Genomic DNA, 23,718 nt, shown 5'->3' on the forward strand with positions numbered 1-23,718 from the left:
TCGGGCCGAACGATTTGAAAACCATGATTCTAGGAACACCATCAAGGAACTGTTCAACCTAGAAGCTCAAGTCTTAAGTGAGATCCTCAAATATGTTTTTATTCTTTAACATACCCCCTCACATTAAAGCCAATCAGCCATTAAACTTGAAGCATGGACAAATACAGATCTATCCTGCTATCCATACCTTGTGCTGAAATTTAATTAATCCTAATGAAGGTAAAGAGGATCGGACACTCAACCACTTTGTTAAATTGTCTCTAATAACATCTCAAGAAACCAGTTAACCTAAAAGCTTAAACTATTAAGTAAGGTCCAGTTTTTATTTTCTATCACTACTAAATATAACCTCATTGGCTGAGGATAGATGATGATATTCCATAAAAGAAACAAGATGGTGACAAGTAGACCTGTTCATGGGCCGGGCTCGGGCTGGGCTTTTAGTGTTCATTAACAAAAAAAATAATAGGCCCGAGCCCGAGCCCGACCAACGGGCCTAGAACTTGGGCCCGAGCTCGGCCCTGATAAAAAGCCCGAAGCCCGAAGCCCGATCTAATAAAAGAAAATCAAAATTTTCCCTATTCAAATAGATATTATCTATTTTAATTCAGATGTTTTTTTCCCCTATTTAAATGAACAATGGGCCTACAAGTGAATCGACAACCTTCTCAAATCAAAAAATTTATTCAAATGGACATCACATAGGGTTTTTACTTAGGTTTAATTATAGGTCAGGCCGGGTTTACTTAGGTTTAATTATAGGTCAGGCCGGGTTTACTTAGGTTTAACTATAGGTCGGGCCAGGTCGGGCTCGGGCCGGGCTATTTTGGCAAAGCCCGAACCCGGCTCGAATTTTATGCAGGCCAGGCTTTTTGACCCGAGGTTAAGCCCGCAGGCCATGAACAGGTCTAGTGACAACTGACAAGTTATTAGGCTAGTTTATAGACAAAACGCATACATGTGATATTGATTGTATATTAGGCAACACAGACACGGGAGCCGAAATCCAATACATGTGATATGTCCAAATTGCGGACATACATGCTTCATTCGGTCAACTTCTCCATTTGGAAAGTTAGACCATTGATGGTATTGGTACGACGAGTGTATGACTCATTTAACATGCTACTGGTTTTTCTTTTGTATTATTTTAGTTTTATTGATTTTTCTATGATAATGACATCATGAGTCGATTTATTATTTTAACTCAAATTCTATTATAATTTTTTCAGTTTATTTTTTATTTTATATATAATTGTAATATCTTATTCATTAAATTCAAATGAAATAAAATTTTTGAAAATTTAGTTTCATTTTATGGAGAAATACGAACAGGCCCAATGCAAATCTCTGAATTCCACTGCAGATTTATAAACGTTCAAAATGTCAAAAGCCCCCACTCTATATATCAATGCCTGCCTATGAATTAACATCAATTTCGAACTGACACCCACGCCAACCACCGTACTTTGGGCCTAAAAATTCTGACCTTAAGCTAAATCGTCATCCTCCCTTTATTTTATTGTCTATTTTGTATTTATTAAATGTTTTTTTGTTAACTTTTTATTTTTACAGTTTTTTATCACTCTTACTTATAAAAAAAAAAGAAAAAAAAACCTAATCTGACTCAGCCCAGGCCATGGCCTGGCACAGCATGAGCCCGCTCGATCGGACTCATGCTGTGCCGTGCTGGAGACCTGACCTTTGACTCTTTGAAGGGTTTCGGCAGTGGGCCCTGTGTGACCTACATTTTACCTTTTCATGGCAAAAAGAAAGTGGGCCCGGCAAGCAAACTACTAGAGCTTAGCTATTTTGTCTCTAAAAAGGGTATTAGCCTTCAAAATTAGCCACATGTCCTAATTCCCCGTATGTATCATATATACTATTACTTTGAACCTTGGTCTAATCAATTGCAACTTTTGGGTTTAATATAATAAAAGTAATATATTTAAAAAATTTTAAAAATATATTAAATTTTTAAAAATAATATCAATAAAGGGTAAAAATACTGTTCATCTTCTTCTGTTTGCCATTTGTTCACCAGAACTGCCGTCCGCTGCTGCCGACCACCATTTGCCATCGCCCACTACCACCTGCCACTGCCAACCGCAGCCGCCTGCCGCTGCCTCCGCCCACCTCTGCCCTTGCCTTCGGCAATGTTACTAGAGGTGGCCAAAGGCAGAGGTGGCGGTGGCAATGCTGGTGGTTTCTCTGTCCAATGCCGCCACCTCCACCCACCTTTGCCTCTGCCTTCGACAACGTTGCTGGAGATGGATGGAGACAGAGGTGGCGGCAAAGGTGGGTAGAGGAATGACCACCGGTGCTGTCGCTGCCACCTCTGCCTCCGACCACCTTTGGCAACGTTACCGGAGGCGGAGGTGGGTAGAGGTGGCAGTGGGCGATAGCGAACGGCGATGGCGGTTGGCGGTGGACGGCAGCTCTGGTGAAGAAATGGCAAGAAAAAGAAGATGAATAATATTTTTACCCCATTTAGGATCAAAATTTTGTCACGTATTAATCGATACATATCATATTGGAGCCTTCCTGATATATCTCTACATAAATGGTTTAGATGATAGACTAGTTTTAAATCGGCCCATGAACCAGTTTAAAAAATAATAATAAAAAAACATAAAAAACATCTATCCCACCTAATCTGATTTTTTAATATAAAAAATAAATCCTACTACGATTGTAACCTTCCCACCCCGGAGCCGGGGCGCGCCCCTCCCTCCCCCACCAGGCGCCCCACCCACCACCACCACCACCACACTGCCACACACACCTTCCATTTGGTTTGGACTTTGGTGTACGGTGTACCAAACTACTCTGGAACTGGAAGTGAGGTGTGGGCCAGAGCCGAGATGATCAGAGCCGTTAAAAATATACGTCTTTTGTCCCTAGCGGCTAGCGCTGGATTTTCTGTTATTTCGACCCAGCCGTCCAGGTTGCTGGGTCAACTGGTGGTAGACCGTGCAGATTAATGATTGTCCTCGTTTTACGTCACACTGTTCCGGTGGGGCCTACTTGAAGTGAATGACTCGACATGCCTCTCCACTCCATACTCCATTGAGAGACGAGGGGGCGCCGACAAGTCCACGACAGTTTGGATTTCCGCCGTCTATCAAGCTTCCTCTCCTTCCCTGATACCACGCACGACGTGTCGAGTGTCTTGCTTAGCTGGAATAATGAATTAACGTGTCAGATTGCATTGGTGGGGTGGCCGAACTGAAGGATCGTATCCAAGCCGTCGGTGGGGGATCTCCGAACGTGGACACTCCTCTCTCTCTCTCTCTCTTCAATGACGGTTCGAAGCTCTAAAGTCTAAATTCTAAAGTGCAAGTTGAAGGGTCTTGATTAGACCCTTTGCTCGCCCTTTCTACTTCCGGTTTCAGCTTGGGGGGGTGAGAGAGGGGTATGTGAAAATTCTTCTGATATTTCGTATTAATTGTTTTTCTTATGTTAGCCATGATAATATCTTTCTTGTCTGTTATTTTTTTTTTTTGTTTCTTTCATTTCTTTGTATTGTTTATGTTGATTTTTACTTCTTTGTTTGAGCCCATAATCTCCTAAACGCCTTGACAACTATGGTATGTGCTTTGCTTGAACCCAGGTGCAACCCCTTTCAAAAGCCGCATCCCTGGTGTGCCTCAGTCCAGGTGTTTCCCTTTTTTATAAATATGGGCCAAAAATTTAGCTTGGAGGACACTTCCCTAAACCTCTTCATGGCCATTTCGGCTTGCCTCAAGGGACTATTCAGAGGCAGTCAATTTCCTAAGGTTAGGAATGAAAGATGTTTAACATCACCTTATCTACTTGAAGTCATACAACTAGAAGATAAATAAAGAAATTGAAAGTTTTACATACTTGAATTGTTGAGTGCTTGAAGCACTTTGGTATGATCCATATATGTTTGCATACACATCCACATTTTAATTTAAACCAATACATTTATTTCTTTTTAAAATTTAGGTTTGCATTTATATGTATTTTGGTTATTATTTTTTGAATAATTTCAAAAATTTCTGCCTTGCTTCGAAATGGTGCACACCTTGCGTCTTGCCTTGCACTTTGTGTCTTAGGCACTAGAAGGCCTTTGTGCTTTTCTTGCACCTCATGGTTTTAAAACACTGTTCTTGTCTTTCATGTTGAAAGATTTTTTTGCTACATCATCAATAACAAAATATCTTAATTCTGTTATTGAGGAGTATTGAAATGTACTAGGGACAAAACCACAAATCATGTAATATAAAATTAGGAAAAACAAAGAGTCATTTACACTTCACATCTGCAGATCTATGATGTTTAGCTATATCAAATTGATATTAGTTGTAATAGATCTACATTTTTTGCAGGCTTACTGTGGGTCTAGGCTGGGCCAGGCCTAGGAGAAATGTGGCTACCTCGGCCCAAAAATTTGCAGGCCTAGCAAGCTTGGAAACTTCATAAACAAGCATCCCTAGTATGCCATCGTCATTATCAACCATGGCTTATCCTAACTATATGGGGTTGGTTACATGAATCCTGATTCGCTAATCCATTCAATTTAAAATCATATCCATTGTTAAATTATTAATGCCTAAATCATTTCTTACTACTACCCATGTTCCTTTTGCTCTACTCCCTAGCTCTTGTATCACCCATTGATCTCTTGTATTTTAGGTCATGGAGGCTGTGCAAATGTGAAGTATAAATGACTATTTGTTTTTTCTAATTTTGTATTACATGATTTATGGTTTTGTAGGTAATTCTCCACCTTCTTGGCTACATGAAATATCATTATTAAACTCATTTTCAAATGTAATCTATGTAGTATGTACATAAACTCATAAATACATTGCAACATATCAAGTCATGATTGACACCATATCCAATAAAAAGAAATAACAAAAAAGAATTTCATAAATGCATTTGCAATGTGAAAATCATTTAAAATTATCCCCACTATTTATCCACTACATAAAAGCTTAGTTGCCAAAACATTCAAAAAGTGAGCATAAGTTATTCAACAACCATATTTAACAAACAACTTTTCACCATGAAATGTTAGGCATGGGTTGGATAAAAGTAAACTGTTTGAAAAATTCCCTGAATACTATTTACGGATATAAGAAATATATGCACCCTCATTGTGAGAGTGAGAGCAACCATTTTAAGCAAAATAAAATGCCAAAGGTTAAGAGTAAGGACTATCCAATTTACCCTTCCCAAGATCCTAGATAGCAGGAGCTAGAATTGGATAATGGTCTTTCCAGATATCTACACACTTTACAAGGAAATCCCAACTATTGTCTATCTTAAGTTTGAGATGCAACTGTGCAAATCACAATTATTGGTCTTTACAACATCATAGTCCATGATAGCACTGTCGACACGCCCTATGGTAAAAGAAAGAGGACTTAGTCAAGAGTCAAGTAAAGTGGGGGAGGCACGAATTCAAATGGGGTCCACTTTATGGAAGTCAAATTGGATAGAGCAAAATTGAGCCTCCAAATGAGCGGTTTGGGAAGTTAGGAGGGGAAAGGGTTCCATCCAGAAACGGGCAACCAAAAGGCTGAGTTGGAATAAACTAAAGAGCAAGAACTTAGGAGCTCAGGAAGACAAATGGGTTTGGTTGGTTGCTTATTTTGAATGAGAAAAAACAGTGAGTTTCTCGGTCTCTTATGAAATACGAAACCACAAAGTGACTATGACAAGGAAGCATGACCATCGTCCCAATCCAGTGACTGCTATTGGTCTCGGGAAAGGTGAATCTAGTGCAGCAACAACCAAACAAAGGAATCTCAAGAGTTGGAAGGTTAAACTTCGTTCTAGGCAACCCAAGAGGAAGAGATACGAATTCCTGAAATCTTCAATTCCTTCAGTCTCCAAGTCGGTGGGAGAGCATCAATTGAGGGAGGAGAAGAAGACAAGGGGAAGGGAAGGAGAAGGAGTCCGGGGGAAAAAGTGTACAATTGAAAGAGAAGATTGGAAGGAGGCAACCTAGGTATCAAAGGAGAGGAGTCGGGGGAAAAAGATACGGAAGAGGGGCAAGAGGATCGAAGAAGGGAGAGAGGGGAGCAGGGGAGAAGGGGTGAGAAGCCAGGTGGATTGGAGAGTGCTCAAAAAGATGTAGTGGAGATTGACAAACTCGCGGAAAGGAAGGTATCGCTAGGTAAGTCCCTAGGATTGCTTTTCTAGGGGGGGAGAGGAATTTGCAAGAAGAACCTTCACACAATTTGAAAAGGACGAGAGGGAGAAGGGTAAGAGAAAGGAACTAAGTGGGTTTAACAAGGAGTGGGACGAGGAAGGGGGCGAACAAGAAATGCTAGAAGAGGATATGTGAGAATTGAGAAAGAGCTGCTCTAAGGAGTGTGGAAGAGGGAAGGATGAGGGTACTGAGCTGGAATGTGAGGGGCCTTGGGGAAAGTTATAGGAGGGTTGCCATGGACAGCATCCTAACAACTGATCATTTGAAGAGTTGAGGATTTTATATGGCAAGCATTTGTGCGATGTGAAGTTCAGATGAAGAATCTGTTCTACATTTATTTTCCACCTGCAAGACTGCAAGAATCATGTGGAGTTATTACATTTCTTTATTTAGGAAAAGAGCCATTCAGCCAAGTTCAGGAGCAGAAATTTTCTCTGCCTGGCCAAGATTTGGGGAAGTAGGAAAGCAAGGATAGTATCCCCTTTGTAGTGTGTTGGATATTGTGGAACGAAAGGAATAAGAGGATCTTTGGAGACAAATTCAAGAAAACAGAAGTTCTGGTGGCTCTGGTGGGGAAGTTAATTGCAGATTGGGTATGGGTTTTACCAGATTTTGATCAAGTGAGCAGATCAGATTTGGGGGAAAATTTTTAGAGCATGCTTGAGATTCAGTTGATGTAAATTGTATCAGTCTTAGTTTGGACTCTGCCTTAGTTCAGTATTTCTGTTTTGTAAGCTAGGTGCCACCTTGTCACCTATGGCATATAACTGATTTTTTCTATTTAATAAAATTTCTATTTTATATGAGAGCAGTGTCGATTGTTAACATATATAAGAACTTTTTAATTTGTTAAATATGCTTAAGTTCTTAGTTTTACATGCCATCAAGAATAATAATTTAATGGGCGATTATTTAAGTAGAATAATGCTTTCACGTATACATCATAATTATCTATAAAACCTTTTTACAATGAACAATATATGTTAGAAACCACAAGTATATGCACGAGTAACATAAATACAAAGGCTTGCATCTAACTAATACTCATTCACTGCATTTTAAACTAGAGCATATAATGGAGAAACATCTAAGTCGGGATTCAAACCTCCTAAAATGGTCATCCCTTGGTCCTGAACTACATCAAAAGCATACAATGGAGAAACATTCTTTCTGTACTTGCGAGTGTTCTTACTTTTTCCTTTCTGGTCATTATCTTTGTAATGCTTGTATTTGTTCTCGAGGCTGCTGTGTTTTGGGTTAGTGAGATCCGAACTGGGTTTGTCTTCTCTCGTATTAGTAGTCCGGTGAGTCTGGTTCTGTGACGGTGACAACGTTGAGGGATTAGAGTGAACGAATGACTTGACAGTCCAGCCCTACCACATTGTATTGCGTAATTCCGAAGCATACTCTAAAGGAGAGGAAGAGACAGAAAGGGTTGATACAGATTCGTTCCGTTTTCGCCAAGGGTATTCCTTTAAATCCATGCAGTGAGTTTCCTCTCGGACATTGTAGCCAATCTATAAACCACTAGTCCCCCTGTTTTTCATGCTTCTGGGTTTCCATCTGCCTTTTCCTGTGTTTTCTCTGTCACTACCTGGAGAGATCAAAACAGAGAAATGGATAGCCCTCTGTTCTCCAATGCACCATCTATGAACTACATCAAAAGCCAAAGAAAATGGTCACCCCTTGGTCCCCACCCAGTAGAGCTTTAAAGAGATCAAAAGCCGAAGAAAATAAATAAATAGAAAAGAAGAATCAACATCTTCGGAAACCCATCTATGAACTACGTCAAAAGCATAAAAAGAGAAAGAACAGTATAGACACACAACTGTCAATTTAAAAACTAAAGAACCTTAGAACATCAAAAACCATCAAATCCAGAACCCATTAAACGAAGAAAAGGAAAACAGGAAAGAAGCAAATAGTATCAAAAAGCCCATCAATATAAATTACATCAAGAAGAGAAAATTAAGGAGAACAATAAAACGAATTCAAGAACAAGACGCAGAAGCCAAACGCCATCCTCAATTAAATCCAGAGCTTAAAATCAACCACGGACCAAAAAAGAATTAAAGGCAAGATGGTGTAAGGATTGTAGGTACTCCGATGGGAAAATCGACGATCCCATCCTGCAAGATTTGGCGGTGCCTTACCCTGTCACGAGCTCTACGCTCACTCAACTCAACTATCTGGTTCACCGGAAGGCGCTTTCGAGTTTCAGGCTCTTTGGAAATCCACAAAACACCACCACCGGCAAGAAGACGGTGACCAAAACCTAATCCGCCATGACGAAACGCTGGCATTTCCTTTTGATTTGCTTCTCCCGACAACAACAATAAAACAAACGGTTCTTAAATTATAAACCCATACAATTCAGAGGCGAAGATGGAGGTCTGTGTCTTTATATATCACCGAAAGTTCAGAAAGAGAAGAAAAGAGTGTGCATGAGAAAGAAAGCAAGAAGAGAGAATAAAAAAGACGTTCCATGAAACCACCACAACGGCCACCAACAGAGGATTCAAAATCAGATTACGTTGCTCTGTAAAATGTAAATATATATGTTTTCTTCCTTACTTCCACCTTCTAACCTCTAAACTACAACGAGTGCGTACAACGAAATCATTTTATCCAATTCACCGGCCCAGATGGTAACAGCCCGTGGGCCCCCAACGAAATCATTTTTTCCAATTCACCGGCCCGTGGGCCCCCAGTTCACCGGCCCAGATGGCCTTGTGTATCCATCCATTTTATCCAATTTTTAGATACACGAAATCATTCCTTTCTTCGAATCCAACGGATGATATTCTCAAATGATGGGCTATTGAGTTCACATCTGCGCTCCCAGGCCCTACAAAAAGGGGCACCCCACAACGTCCAACAGCACATCTCCACCGTGTATTAGAAATATCTCCCGATAATGTACCAAAAATGATGATAGTATGATCATGAGATGTTCTTGATACATGGCGGGGATGTGCAAGACGTTGTGGAGCACCCCCCTTGTGGGGTGCAGATCTGAACTCGTAACCGTAAAAAAAATACGAACTCAAATCTGCGCCCCATGGGCTTCCACCCTACCAACGTCCCAACAATGGGAGTGCACCATTTGTTCAGCCGCACATGTGTAGGGCTAACGGGACGGCTGTTAGCTTCTTGTCCAGTCAATTCCAAAATGAACCCAAACCCATTTTGTGTATTCCCGCTCTCGAGTCCCGCTTTCGACTTAAAACCCTCTGACCCTCGAGTTCAAATATGCGCCCCACGGCCGGACGCCCCACAAACGCCCCGCACAATCGCAAGGTGCCAAGTGTCCTTCCACACGATTTCCACCTCAGCACGTGTGGAGCTAACAGGACAGATGTTACCTCATCCCATTAGCTCCAAATTCCAACTCTTGATCTGGCCTCATCTCTTGATCCTTGCACTCGTCCATCCGAACTAATGGCGAGAACTGTCAAAGACGACCACTCCGACAAATACACTAGGTGTACTCCCCGTCCCTCTCATCTCATCCCTCTTTAATATCCTTTACATGTTTTGCTAAGTTATTTTATTTTTTCAATACAAAACACAGAAGGGAAGGGAGATCATCCCAATCATTATACAGGTTCTGTTTTTCCCAATTCACTCTCATCTATTTTTTTTTTTTTTAATTGCATCAAAACTTGGATTTTCTAATAAAAATAGAAAAAGTGAATTTTATGTAAAAACACCCCACATTCAAAAATAAGAATATCCATATTTAATGAATGCCTCAAATTTTGTCCTTTTTCTACTGTTAAAATAAGGTGAATCCTATTTTGTGCAATAAAAAAAGAACATCCATATTCAAGTAATGCGCCAAAATGTTGACGCTCACCTACATTGGCGATGGAACCAGAGCCAGGCGAGAGAACTCTCACTAGGGAACACCAAATCATTCTCCTCCAGGGCAAGCGCTTCCCCAAGGATTATAGCTTCCCGACGCTGGATACCAAAGTGTAGAACCGCCATAACGGAGATAGTTCGACGTCATTGGCTTCTTGGCCCCGTCCAGAATAATGCTTAGTAGGTTGGGGGGAGAATAATGCTTGCTCGATAGAGAGAGGTCTGCAATCTATAATGCAAAGGTGGCGGAGAAAAGTTCCAAAAAAGGGAACCTTTGAGTTGAACAAATTTAGGCCCGCAAATCTCATTTCTAGTCCATTATGACTTTTATTGAAGGTAAAAGGATTTTGGAATGAGTGTTGTTTACTGGTGAATGTCTTAACTCAAGACTATAGGGCTGATTGATAACAGCTCAAGGGGCTGAACTGAATGACTTATTGATTTGTTTTTTAATGGATAAAATAACGAAGTAATGAAATATTCGAGTGAAGCTCCAGGTTGTTATATTATAGGCAATTATAGATATCAAGTATAATTGGATCTAATCGGATCAGTTTGGTACTGGTCTACCTTGTCCCAAACCAGCCCCAACCTACTGTCTTATTGACAGCTCAAGGCTTAACTTATAAAAGTATTATTAGTAAATGTCTTGAATTAAGAGATAACCAGGTGGTTTGGTGCCTTACATTTAGATGATTTTTATGGGATTGGGAGCTTGAGTGCATTTCTATGCTTAGAAAACTTGAAGCTGAAAATTTTCTCTCCTTCAGAAACTGATGCTGGATGGCAGTAAAAAATACCGCAAATCAGTTTATGGTTGGTGACATTGGACAGTATTTTCACAATTGACCATTTAAGGAAGAGGGACTTTTTCCCTTAAACTTTCACAGGTCTCATAACCACTAAAAGGAATCCATCGCAGTTGACAATAGTATACTTTCCAGACGAATCATCAGAAAACAAAGTAGTTGGTCAACCTACACTAAGATAACCCAACCCCAGCTATTACAACCCCAAAGAACTACTGACACCACCTTCAATCAACTGCACAGAGAACATAACCCATTCAAGTTTGACAATAGTCAGACCCTAGATTTCTATTTCCAAGTTAACAAATTAGTCATCAACTAAAAACAAAAAATCCATCTAAACGGGGAAGAAAAAATGAACATCACCCAGAAACTGCGATTTAAAAGTGCAAATCTCAAAAAAAAAAAAAAAATGCAAGGGGCAATTCTGCCTGAGGCACAAGGCAAGGTACACACCTTTTCAAAGCAAGACGCAAAAAAAAAAAAAAAGTAAAAACAATAGGGCCCCGGTACAACGAGAAATTGTACAGTGGGGAAGGCAATAAAACTCAATTAAGTCAACCCCCAATCAACCCAAAATAGCACTATATGTTTCTTACAAAAAGGAAATCAAGCTCAAAAAAGGAACAAGTATGTCTATTATTAAAAAGTGAGTGATTTGTCATCCACGAAAACACCATTCCCAAAATCCTGTTGAGCACCTTTCTTTTGACTTGTGTCTCCCTTCAAAAAGTCTGTTATTTCTTTCACCCCACAAAACAGCAGAGGGGATGATGCTCCAAGCTACCTTACCAGCCTTGCTAAGGCCTCCTAAGAACCAAGCCTATGAGCCTTTTTTTTTTTTTTTTGATCATTAACAGATTCATTCAATTCATTGAAATATCAAAATATTTACAGCAAGGAAAACAAGAACTCTTATCTTCCGAATACAACTTAAACCCTCCAAAGAGAGAAAAAGAGAAAAAGAAACAAAAGAAACAATTAAGTTACAGCTTAGCCCAAAACATTGCTTCCCTTTCTATCCCTTGTTTAGCTAATCCATCAGCTAAAGAGTTAGCTGATCTCTTAACCCAACTCATCCTGATTTCCATCTCCCACACCAGCCACCTGAATTTCCTCTTCTCATTTCTGTAGTTCCATAAACCGCAGTCATCTTTAATCAGCTACCCTATCACCACCTCCGAGTCCCCTTCAATTATGAGTTTCCTGACATTCATCTCCTTGGCTTTCTGAGCTCCTTCCATAACTGCCAAGATCTCAGCTCTAAGGGAATCCCCCACACCAATTGGGCCTGAGAACAGGGCATAAATGAACCTGTTCTCATCCCTAAAAACACCTCCAATCCCTGATTGTCCCGGATTCCCCCTACAACTCCCATCAAAATTTAACTTTAAGAAGCCAGCAGGTGGGGGAGTCCAGGACACTCTTATTATTGGTTTGACCTGAGTGCAGTTTGCAATCTCGCCCCACTTTCTCAACATGTCTTCCACTGTGTAATCTGTGAATAGTTCTAGTGATTTCAGCCACTGTACTGCCCTTATGTGGATCACAGCCCTCAATTCTTCAGCCCCTCTCTCATTTTCTAAGAAGATCCTAGTATTTCTTTCTTCCCATAATTTCCAGCATACTGCAGCCCTCAGACCTCTCCACATAGTCCTTCCCCTTTTCATGTGCCACCTGAAAAAGGAAGGGGAAAATAGGCTCTGCAAGCAACCTTACCCAAAGCTCCAGCCTATGAGCCCTCAGCCTATGAGCCCTTCACATCAACCAGGAAGCACATTTTAACTCCCAAAGCTCCAGCAACCTTACCAAGATCCAGTAAGTGAGGTCACAGTGCAGTAATAGAGCAGTCTCCACATTTCCATTACATAAGGTGCAGTCCGGATCCGCCAACTCTAGGCCTCTTTTAACTAAGTTTTCCTTGGGTGGAATCTTATCAAGTACTGCAGTCCAAACAAAGAAGGATAGCTTTGATGGTACAGACCTGACCCAGATCTTTTTTCTTGGGAAGAGAGAGGTATCCTCCCTTGATAAACCATTAAAGAAGGATTTCACTGAGAAAGAGGCTGACTTCTCAAACAGCCATTTCCTTTTGTCCTCTCCTGCACCAGAGATCTCGGAGTTGTATAAAATCTGCAACAAGTTTACCAGAGACTCTACTTCCCAGTCATTTAAGTTCCTCACTTCCTCCTGAAAAGAGAGTTCCAGGTACAATGTCCATTTTGTTTCTCCATGTAATCAGCTACTAAAGCATCCTTATTTACAGCTATCTCGAACAGATCAAGGAATAGGGTCATTAGGGGGCCATCCCCGCACCAGTAACCTTCCAAAAAAGCACCCTATGGCCACTTCCCACTTCATATTTTATGCCCTTTAAAAACTGAGGATGGATTTTTTGGATTGCCTTCCAAACTGAACATCCATAGTGTAATCTTACCTCTTCTGTCTCCCACTCACTGTTACCAGAACCATACTTTGAAACAACTAATCTTCTCCATAAACTGTCAGTATTCTCATTGAATCTCCACAGCCATTTCCCTAGCAAGGTTGTGTTAACTCCTTCACTGATCTTATCCCTAAATCCCCCTTGGCCCTGGATGTGCAGATTTTCTTCCAATTTACCAGATAACATTTAGATTCCCCCTTCCAACACCTCCATAAGAAGTCTCTCATCTTTTTTTCTAACACTGCAGCCCATTTAGCTGGAATTTGGAATAAAGACAGATAGTAAACAGGAAGGGAGGATAAAACACTCTTGATTAAGGTGACTTCTCCCCTTTTAGAAAAGGTATTTAATTTTCCACGAGGCCAGCTTTCCATTGACTTTCTCAATTATGGGTTCCCAGATAGTTTTAGATGTGAATCAGTCCTCTAATATCAGGTTTAAAATCAGTGATTAACAGTACAAATCAGATTTGAATGATAGTGCAAGAGCTGTGTATGCCGAAGAGAAGAGGTAAGAGAAGAAGAAGTCGAATTAGTCTTCCTTCTCCTCTAACCCTATTTTTTTTATTAATCTCTAAAACAAATTGATGATGACAAGTATACCCTTAAGTGGGCGGTCAGCTTGGCAGTTACATAAAGAAAATAAAATAAGAACAAATAACAGGCCCATTAAGTGAGGCCCATCAACATAAAATAAAAGATAAAATAAAGGATATCACATAAGAGGCTGTTAGGGCCCATTCGGCCTAGTCTCTTTACACTCCCCCTCAAGCTGAGCATAGATGTCAATCATGCCCAGCTTGCTTATATAGTGTGTCAATTTCCCCTTGGGAACTCCCTTGGTCAAGATATCAGCCAGTTGCTCTTCTGATGTGATAAATGGTAAACAGATTTCTCTTGAAGAGACTCTTTCCCTTATGAAATGCCTATCAACCTCAATGTGCTTAGTTTTGTCATGCTAAACCGGATTATGTGCAATGTTTATAGCAGCTTGTTTGTCACAATAGAGCATCATTGGTTGCTCGTAGTCCACCCCCAATTCCTCTAGAAGGGATCGTAGCCATAGTAATTCTGACACACCATGAGCCATTGCCCTGTATTCTGCTTCAGCTGAGGATCTAGCAACTACTGGTTGTTTCTTACTCCTCCAAGACACAATATTCTCAGCAACCAGAGCACAATAACCAGAGGTGGACCTTCTGTCATCAATACATCCTGCCCAATCTGCATTAGTAAAGGCTTCCAGCTTCATGTGACCATGCTTAGCAAATAGAATCCCTTTCCCTGGAGTACCTTTCAAGTAACACAGAACCCTTTCTGCAGCAGCTAGATGAGTATCTCTGGGAGAATGCATAAACTGACTGAGAACACTTACTGCATAGGAAATATCTGGCCGAGTCATGCAAAGGTATAACAACTTCCCAAGCAGTCTCTAAAACACTCCCTTATCAGACAACGGTGCACCATCTGTGGCAGAAAGCTTATGATTAGGATCAATGGGAGTGGAGATGGGTTTAGCTCCAAGTTTACCAGTGTCAGCAAGAAGATCAAGGACATATTTGCGCTGAGAAATGAATATACCATCCTTAGATCGAGCAACTTCAATGCCTAAGAAATACCGAAGATCTCCCAAATCTTTAATTTCAAATTCAGAGTGGAGAAATGCTTTTAGTTTACTGGCCTCTTCAATGTCATTACCCGTGACTACAATATCATCAACATAAACAATCAAGAAAGTCACCAGAGAGTCATTTCTTTTCAAGAACAATGTATGATCAGATTGTGTTTGAATGTAGCCAATGGAGACAAGAGCAGCCCGAAATCTCTCAAACCAAACCCGAGGAGATTGTTTGAGACCATAAAGGGATTTGTGTAGTTTACACACCTTGCCTTTCATTTCTTTCTCATACACTCCTGGAGGTAGAGACATATAGACCTCTTCATGTAGATCTCCATTCAAGAAAGCATTTTTAACATCAAACTGGTGTAGGGGCCAGTCAAAGGTAGCTGCTAGAGAAAGCAAGACCCTAACTGAAGTCATCTTAGCTACAGGAGCAAAGGTCTCAAGATAGTCAATGCCATACATTTGGGTGTAACCCTTGGCAACCAACCTAGCCTTATACCTCTCAACTGAGCCATCAGAGTGATATTTAATGGTAAACACCTATTTACACCCCATTGGTTCCTTCCCTTCCGGCAAGTCCACAACATCCTAGGTATGGTTCTTATGTAATGCTTCAAGTTCAGTCATCATAGCATCCCTCCATTCAGGTTGAGACAATGCTTCCGGTACAGATCTGGGTATCACATGTGAAGAGACAGAAGCAAGGAAGGAGTAGTAGGAAGGAGAGAGAAGGCTATAAGATAAATGTTTGGAGATGCAATGGGCTGTACACTTCCGCTTGCCCTTGCGAAGAACAATAGGAAGGTCAAGGTTAGGGACGGCCGAAGGTGGGTTATTAGAGGGCTGACCTGTTTCCTCAGGAACTATGGGAGTGGCCAGATGCTCTTCTGAAGGAGTGGAAACAACCTGCATATGTCTGAATCTCCGCCTTTGGTAACACCTTTGGAGAGTAGGAGCAGAAGCAAGAGGAGGATCAGGGGTGGGTCCAATGGAAGAGGTGGACACCCCATGATCAAACTCACAAGGGATGGGAAGAGGAACAACTGTAGACATAGCAAAGGATTCATCAGATTTCTCCCCCTTAGGAGGAACACTAAAGAAAGGAGTCAACTCTGCAAAGGTGACATCCCGAGATACAAAGCGGGTGCCACGAACTGGATCAAAATAACAATAACCCTTTTGTGTAGAGGCATATCCCAGAAACACACACTTATGAGCTTTAGGTTCAAATTTATGCCTTTGGTGACTATGAATATGCACATAACAAGTACTCCCAAATACACGGAGAGGGAGAGAAAAGAGATCCTCATCCGGGAAGAGAAGACTAAAGGGGGTTTTAAAGCCAATGACCCTGGAGGGCATACGGTTGATTAGGTAGGTAGCAATATGAACAACATCTCCCCAAAACCTTACAGGAACATGGGATGCAAATAAAAGGGATCTGGCAACCTCAACCACATGTCTGTTCTTTCTTTCCGCCACCCCGTTTTGTTGTGGAGTGTAGGAACAAGAGCTTTGATGAATAACCCCAAAAGTTTCAAGGTAGGTGGAGAGGGCTTTCTCAAAATACTCCTTAGCATTATCAGAGCGGAATATTTTGATACGGGTATTAAACTGGGTGATGATGAGTTCATGAAAATTTTTCACAATGATTGGTACTTCATCCCAGGATTTCATGAGATAAACCCAAGTATAACGAGAATAATCATCAATAAAAAGGATAAAATACCTGTAGCCCCCCATGGTTGGCATGTGATATGGCCCCCACACATCAGAGTGAACAATATGGAAAGGAGAAAGAGATCTTTTATTACTGATTGAATAGGAATGTCTACAATGCTTTGCTAGCTCACATGACTCACAATGAAGACTAGATAAAGACACTCCTTTAAACATATCTGGGAACAGATGACTTAAAGCAGAAAAAGACAAATGACCAAACCGAAAATGACATAACAAAATTTTGTTAACAAACTCTGACACAACTGACTCTAAAGCAACTCCATGAGGTGATCCCAAGGCTTGATCTAGTGTGTCCAACAGGTATATTCCGTTCGCCTCATGGCCACTCCCAATCGTCCTCTAAGACTGCAGGTCCTAAAAAACACAATGAGTGGGAAAGAAGGTTATGCTGCAGTTCATGGACTTTGTTAAGCTACTAACAGATAAAAGGTTTGTGTTAAGCTTAGGAACATGGAGAACATAAGATAAGAACAAGGTGTCAGAGGTCTTTATATCTCCTTTACCAGAGATGGGGGCAAGTGACCCATCGGCCAGGGATATTTTCTCTTTCCCAGAGAGGAGATGGTATGAACAAAAAAGGTTAGATAGGCTGGTCATATGGTCTGATGCACCGGAATCTATAATCCAAGGGAGTTTATGATTACCTGAAACTGAAGCATGATTTGCTGAGGCATATGTACTTGAGTGAGCAAAAGCCGATGAAGATGATGTACTGTTGGAAGGGTGAGTTGAAGAAACCGTAGCTTCCAGGTGATTTAGGAGCCTCCCATACTTCTCAAAATCCAGTTTCATTGCAGCCAATTGCTCAATAGTTAATTTTTCTTCACTTTCCTTACTTCCCCCCTCAGGCACTGTAGCAGCATTAGCAGTCTTGGATTTTCCCACCTGACTACCCTTCTTAGGGTTATTATTGTTCTTAAACCTATCGGGAAGAAGTTCAGGATGAAGCTTCTAGCATGTGTCCTTTGTATGCCGTGGTTTCTTGCAATATTCACACAACTGCTATCTTTTCTCAGTAGGGCCCTTTGGTTTCATTCCCGCATGTGCAAAATGTTCTGTAGATGGACTCTGCAACTGCACCTACCGCCTACTCTCCTCACTACTTATCATAGCATATGCCTGTGAAAGAGTAACCTCATCCCTGGCCAAAACGTTCTACCTGATAATATCAAACTCAGGGTTGAGTCCAGTGAGAAACTCAAACACCCTATTTCTCTCCACTAGCTTTCTATACATTTCAGCATCCTTTTTACTCTCCCATACCACTATTTCCATAACATCAATTTCCTGCCATAGGGACTTTAGTATGGAGTAGTAGATTGCCACACTCTTCTCCCCCTGTCTCAGGTTCTTCACATCACTTTTCAATTTGTATGCTCTGGCTACATTCAGTTTCTGTGAATAGGTCTCAGTTACACTGTCCCATATCTCCTTAGCCGAAGACATCCAGAGATAGTGCTGGCTTATATGAGGTTGCATAGAGTTGACTAACCATCCTATAACAGTATAGTTCTCTTGCATCCATCTTTCAAATTCAGGGTCTGTCTCTTCGGGTTTCACCTTGCTGCCTGTGAGATACCCGAGTTTTCCTCTACTACAAACATAGATTTTTATAGACTGTGCCCAAGCAAGATAGTTCATCCCATCTAGCTTAATTGTGGTAACACCCGTCAAAACGGAATCTACTAGAACAGGTCCAGAAGCTGGCACCTGCTTGAACTCACTTCCATATGTCTCCATTAATCAAACGGAAATCAAAGAACAGAAAATTTTGACTATGTGAACTTACTTGAAGTCAAACCAGAACTTGGGTGCTTCAAAAGCTAGGGTTTTGCTCCGTCCAGTAGATGGGCGGGAGAGAGAAGACACTGCCGCACCTACCAGAGTAACCCAAGCTCTTCCAAACCTGAACCGCCCTCCTTTAGCAGCCACAAGACACCTTCCAAGCACAGAGCGCCACACCCAAGCTTCACCTTTCCTGGTAACTCGAAAATCTCTAGTCGGCTACGGTTTCGGGCAGCAGCAAGACAACATCACTTCTTGGCAAAATCTGGCCAGAACTAAATTCTCTAAACCCTTCTACCAACTAGGCAAGTGATTCTCTATACTATAGAGAACCTATCTCTCCATACACTCTCTTGATTTTAGAGTGTGCAGGAACAAAGAAAAAGAAGGAAGAGGAACTGAACCCGCTCTGATACCAAAATGTGAATCAGTCCTCTAATATCAGGTTTAAAATCAATGATTAACAATACAAATCAGATCTGAATGATAGTGCAAGAGCTGTGTATGCCAAAGAGAAGAGGTAAGAGAAGAAGAAGTTGAATTAGTCTTCCTTCTCCTCTAACCCTATTTTTTTTATTAATCTCTAAAACAAATTGATGATGACAAGTATACCCTTAAGTGGGCGGCCAGCTTGGCAGTTACATAAAGAAAATAAAATAAGAACAAATAACAGGCCCATTAAGTGAGGCCCATCAACATAAAATAAAAGATAAAATAAAGGATATCACATAAGAGGCTGTTAGGGCCCATTCGGCCTAGTCTCTTTACAGTTTTGGATTTACAGTTTTCTACTAAAGACATACCCAGGTATTTTGATGGGAGTTTACCCACTCTGCATCCCCAATCATCTGCCCAAGATTCCAGATTTGCCACTTCCCCAACAGTCATAATCTCACTCTTTTGAATGCCAACATGTAAGCCTATAACAACCTCAAAGTTTCAAACCATCTTAGGATTGCTTTTACATTCCAGATTTGATCCCATGAAGCATCACAGAAAAAAAGAGTGTCACATGCAAATTGCAGAAGAGAGATCTCTACTTCCCCATTACCTACTTGGAAAACTTCCAACAGCCCTCCCACCCTTGCTCTCTCTACCATCCTGAAGAGGGCTTCTATTACACAGATGAATAAGAGAGGGGAGAGGGGGTCCCCTTGTCAGAGACCTCTAGTGCTCCTGAATAATCCAAACGAAGAACCATTTACAAGGACTGAAAATGAGGAAGAAGAGAAACAGACTTTTATCCAATTTCTCCATTTCACACCAAAGTTTATCCTCTTCAACATGTAGTCTAGAAAGTTCCAGTTAAGAGAGGGGAGAGGGGGTCCCCTTGTCAGAGACCTCTAGTGCTCCTGAATAATCCAAACGAAGAACCATTTACAAGGACTGAAAATGAGGAAGAAGAGAAACAGACTTTTATCCAATTTCTCCATTTCACACCAAAGTTTATCCTCTTCAACATGTAGTCTAGAAAGTTCCAGTTTACATGGTCGTATGCCTTTTTTTTTATCAATTTCATGGTCATATGCCTTCTCCATGTCTACTAACAGTCCCACACGGCCACTTCTCTTCCTCAAATCAATTACTTCATTAGCAATATTTTGGAAAAACCTATTATCTAAAAGTATTAAACATAATATTCATTAAAAATATAAACTTAAATTTTAAAATAAATATTTTAGAAAAACTTATTATCTAAAGTTAAAATACATAAAAATAACATGTAAAACATATTCAAATGAAATTTTAAAAATAAAATCAAACATATAAAACATGTTGAAGCATGTAAAGCCCTCAATCTCTTTTTTTTCCCAATTGCATTACTTCAAATAGCTAATTTGATGTAAAATATTTTGCATCCTGAATTTATGAGCTGCCTTCATACCAAACCCCATTAGTTGAGGCAAGCCCAAATAACTCCATGTTAGGCTCTTAAATTCTTAATCCTGATACAAAAAAAAAAACAAAAAAAGATTTTATAATTTTAATTGCCTTTAAAGAAGATATTTTATTAGGATGAATTAATGATCATCATTAGCAAATAGATGGTTCTAAAAAAATAACAAAAAGTACAAAAAAAAATAAAAAAAGGTGCATGCCAGGGCTTGAAGCTCAAGGTACACCAGGCATGTGCCTTTTGAAATTGTTCTGCCTAGGGCTTAGGCAAGGCACATACCTTAAAATGCATCTCACCTGTGTGCCTAGGTGCACCTTTTTAAATCACTGCCCAAAAATCCTCTCTCTCTAGCCAAATAGTTGAATACAACTAGTCTCATTTCAGAGTTAAAATATCCGAAGAATTGTCAGTCAAAGTGTAGAACAAAATTCAAGTCATTAAGAAGAAACCCTAACTCATCAATTTAAATTTTGCAGTAAAGGAAAAAAAAAACAGACAGTTCTCATTTAAAGAAGAGGAACTTGAATACTATGAGTTTATATTACATGTTCAATAATCAATAATGGTGATGAAGACATGAGGCATTATTCTTGCAGTGTGGCGGATTTTCTTTTATTATGATGAGGATATGATTGTGGATTGGGTTTTAGTGCTGCTGGAATTCTCAGGGGCGGATAGAACTTCCTTTGGTTCAAGTTTCTGGAGACTCTTGAATTGAAATTTGATGTTGTAATCTGAATTAAAATATGAGTGCTGTTTTTTGTTGTCTGCACCTTCTTTTTGGATTGTCATGCTATCTCAACACCCTATTTGTTAGTGTATCTTTATTTAATGAAGTTTCTCTTTTATTTATTATCAAAAAATGATGGTTTCTGTATGTTTTGCACGGGCAACTTCTCTAAGACACAACCTGCCCAAGATTCTCCTTTTGTTTCAAGCCTCATGGCTTGTATTTATTACCTGATCTTACAAATTAATACAATACTTTAATGATCTTCTAACCCATCCAACAATTACACCAATCTCTTCTGATAGGCATCTAATCTGCCTCGTAGCCTGCCTATGAATCCAAATCAGGTTGCCCATATCCTTTGTTGCGCAATCTATCCCTTTTCAGCCTAATGCAGGTATTTTCATTTTCTGGCCAAGCCGCTAGGTAAATAGTTCTCTAGATTGACCACATGTTTAGAGCAGTTAAAAGTAGCAAGTACCAGTGGAAACATCTAATTGAGGTGTCTCCAGCAATACCAATTATGCTTCAAACAACATATATTGAATTTTGAAAGTCCAAGCAGGAGATAAGAATATGCTGTTCAGCTTTCATTCAGTAAAATTGTGGAAAGGACTTGGCAGTGACCAAACAGAATTTATGTTGTTAGTCCAAGCAGCAGACATAACTTGGTTCAAACTAAATGGTTAATAGTTTAGATGGCACAGATTAACATTTACCAAAATTATATATCTCAACAATCCTTAAACCATGCAAAAACCTTAAAGATTTTTGGTAGATATTTCATGTGAATTTCTGGTGAGACAATTAGACAAAAATAAAATAAAGGAGAAAAAACAAAAACGGGTAGCATGAATGTAAGCAGTCTATGTTCTTTATTTTTCTCCTTCAGGTGGATGACGGATTGCAAATGAGCCATGATAAAGGATTCCAAATTAGAAAGATAAATTTTTGAACAAATTAGCAGGCACTTAGGCCTGGAGCACAGCATAACCTGTAGAAGTTTCAATTAAATCCTGATATTCTAAGCAGAATGACGAACCAAAATGATTACAATACAAAGACTCATCACAAATGAAGTAGTATAAGTGATGGGTGAAAAATCACTAGCATGCAGCTTATCAAGGTTCCGATGATGGAGGTGGCAAATATAAACAAACACAAATTGACGAAGCAACATAAGAAATAAGCATGCCACCAACTTAGGCAACATAAGAGAATGCAGGAGACACCCAATTGAGAATCACAAGGCATAACAGAATTGAAGACCATGAAAAAAAAAAAAATAAAACACTCTGTTTAGTCCAATCTAACGCATCACATTTTTTGTACAAGGCATTGGTGCTAAAGCTTAATCAATTGGTTCAATTAATGAATCCTACAAATTTCAGTTTTGTTGCACAGCAAACAAAGTTTATTAAATAGCAGACTAATAGACAAAAAGGAATTAATTTGTACCTAACTTTACTCGTGCATTCCATATATCTTTCTCCAAAAGTCTCCACCATCAACTCCTCCGATTTGGCCTTGTATCCATAATACAACAAACAAACCACTACCATAAATGGAAAGCTGAGTGGCGCCCGGAGTGCAAAACAGTAAGTTGAAAAGAGAAGCATCGTGGATGCATATATCGGATGGCGGACCCATCTATATGGCCCAAATTACGCCATTAGTCCATCCTCCAGGCGTGAGATGCAATGCCGGTCCTTCAGATGCTGCCAGCCATAACTCCAACACAAAACCCAAGCCGATGAGAATTGGATGGACTAACATCCCATTTGGGATCATGGGATCGAGGATAGTAGTCGCCATACAGGCGTTTCCTGACACTGACATTGAAGAAGAAAAAATAGTGGTAAACAAAGAAGAAAACAAACGGCCTTCCTTCCAGATAGCCGTTAAAATGGGCGGGTGGAACAAGAGTGAGCCAAGTAAATGTCGAGGTCACTACGACTAGCTGTTCAAAGATGTTTGCTTCACCACGAAAGTGTTTTCGTAGGCAATAAAGTCCATAGAGTGCAAGACTGATGGCTAGGAACCAAGGCCAGAAAAGCCAGGTCCAGCTGAAATACATCCAGAAGAAAGGATCCAATAGGAGATTTACAGTCCATTTTGTTGTTGCAATGGAGATGGAGAGAATAGCAGACCATTTGCAGACGTCCGGAGGGGTAAGATTAGAAATGGTACTCTTCAACAAAGAAAGAGAAAGGTTCTTGAGGGTTCTGGCTGATGAGTTTTGGAATCCAGAGTTGTCGGAATAAGAGCATTTAAGAGGATGAAAGGATTCGATTCTTCCTCCCTGTCTTTTTCGTTGATAATGGTGATGCGAAAACGGGATTTTTCAGGGTTTTGCTTTATGAATTTTGAGATATACATGAGTACGAGCATTCCAAAGGGGTTTTGATGATTCCGAAATTCCTCAAGTTCCAAGAGCGTTCATTAAGAAGATGAGCTTGTAGTTGTTTGTTTCGTTGTCTGAGAGAGAGCTGATTGGTTTTTGCAAAAGAGAAACCAAACAGGATTGCTTTCGAGTGAAGGAAAACTGAAGTGGCCTCCATAATAGATTGAAGAAAGAGAAGCCCTGCAGAAATGATAGATGTTAACCCGATTATTTGAAAAAAGGAA

The 23,718-nt window shown here is 40.2% G+C and overlaps 1 pseudogene across 1 annotated transcript; it reads right to left on the reverse strand.

Annotated features, from left to right (window-relative positions):
* Window positions 1-7,106: 7,106 nt before the first annotated feature.
* On the reverse strand, window positions 7,107-23,431 carry LOC148800858 (uncharacterized; annotated as a pseudogene). Its single transcript, XR_016085677.1, has 2 exons — window positions 8,344-23,431; window positions 7,107-7,844 (listed from the first exon to the last, which is right to left on the reverse strand). The product of XR_016085677.1 is annotated as an uncharacterized LOC148800858 (transcript).
* Window positions 23,432-23,718: the final 287 nt, after the last annotated feature.

The sequence above is a fragment of the Nelumbo nucifera genome, chromosome 4 (assembly GCF_055504915.1).
Source record: "Nelumbo nucifera cultivar China Antique chromosome 4, China Antique-T2T, whole genome shotgun sequence".
NCBI classification, from domain to species: Eukaryota; Viridiplantae; Streptophyta; class Magnoliopsida; order Proteales; family Nelumbonaceae; genus Nelumbo; species Nelumbo nucifera.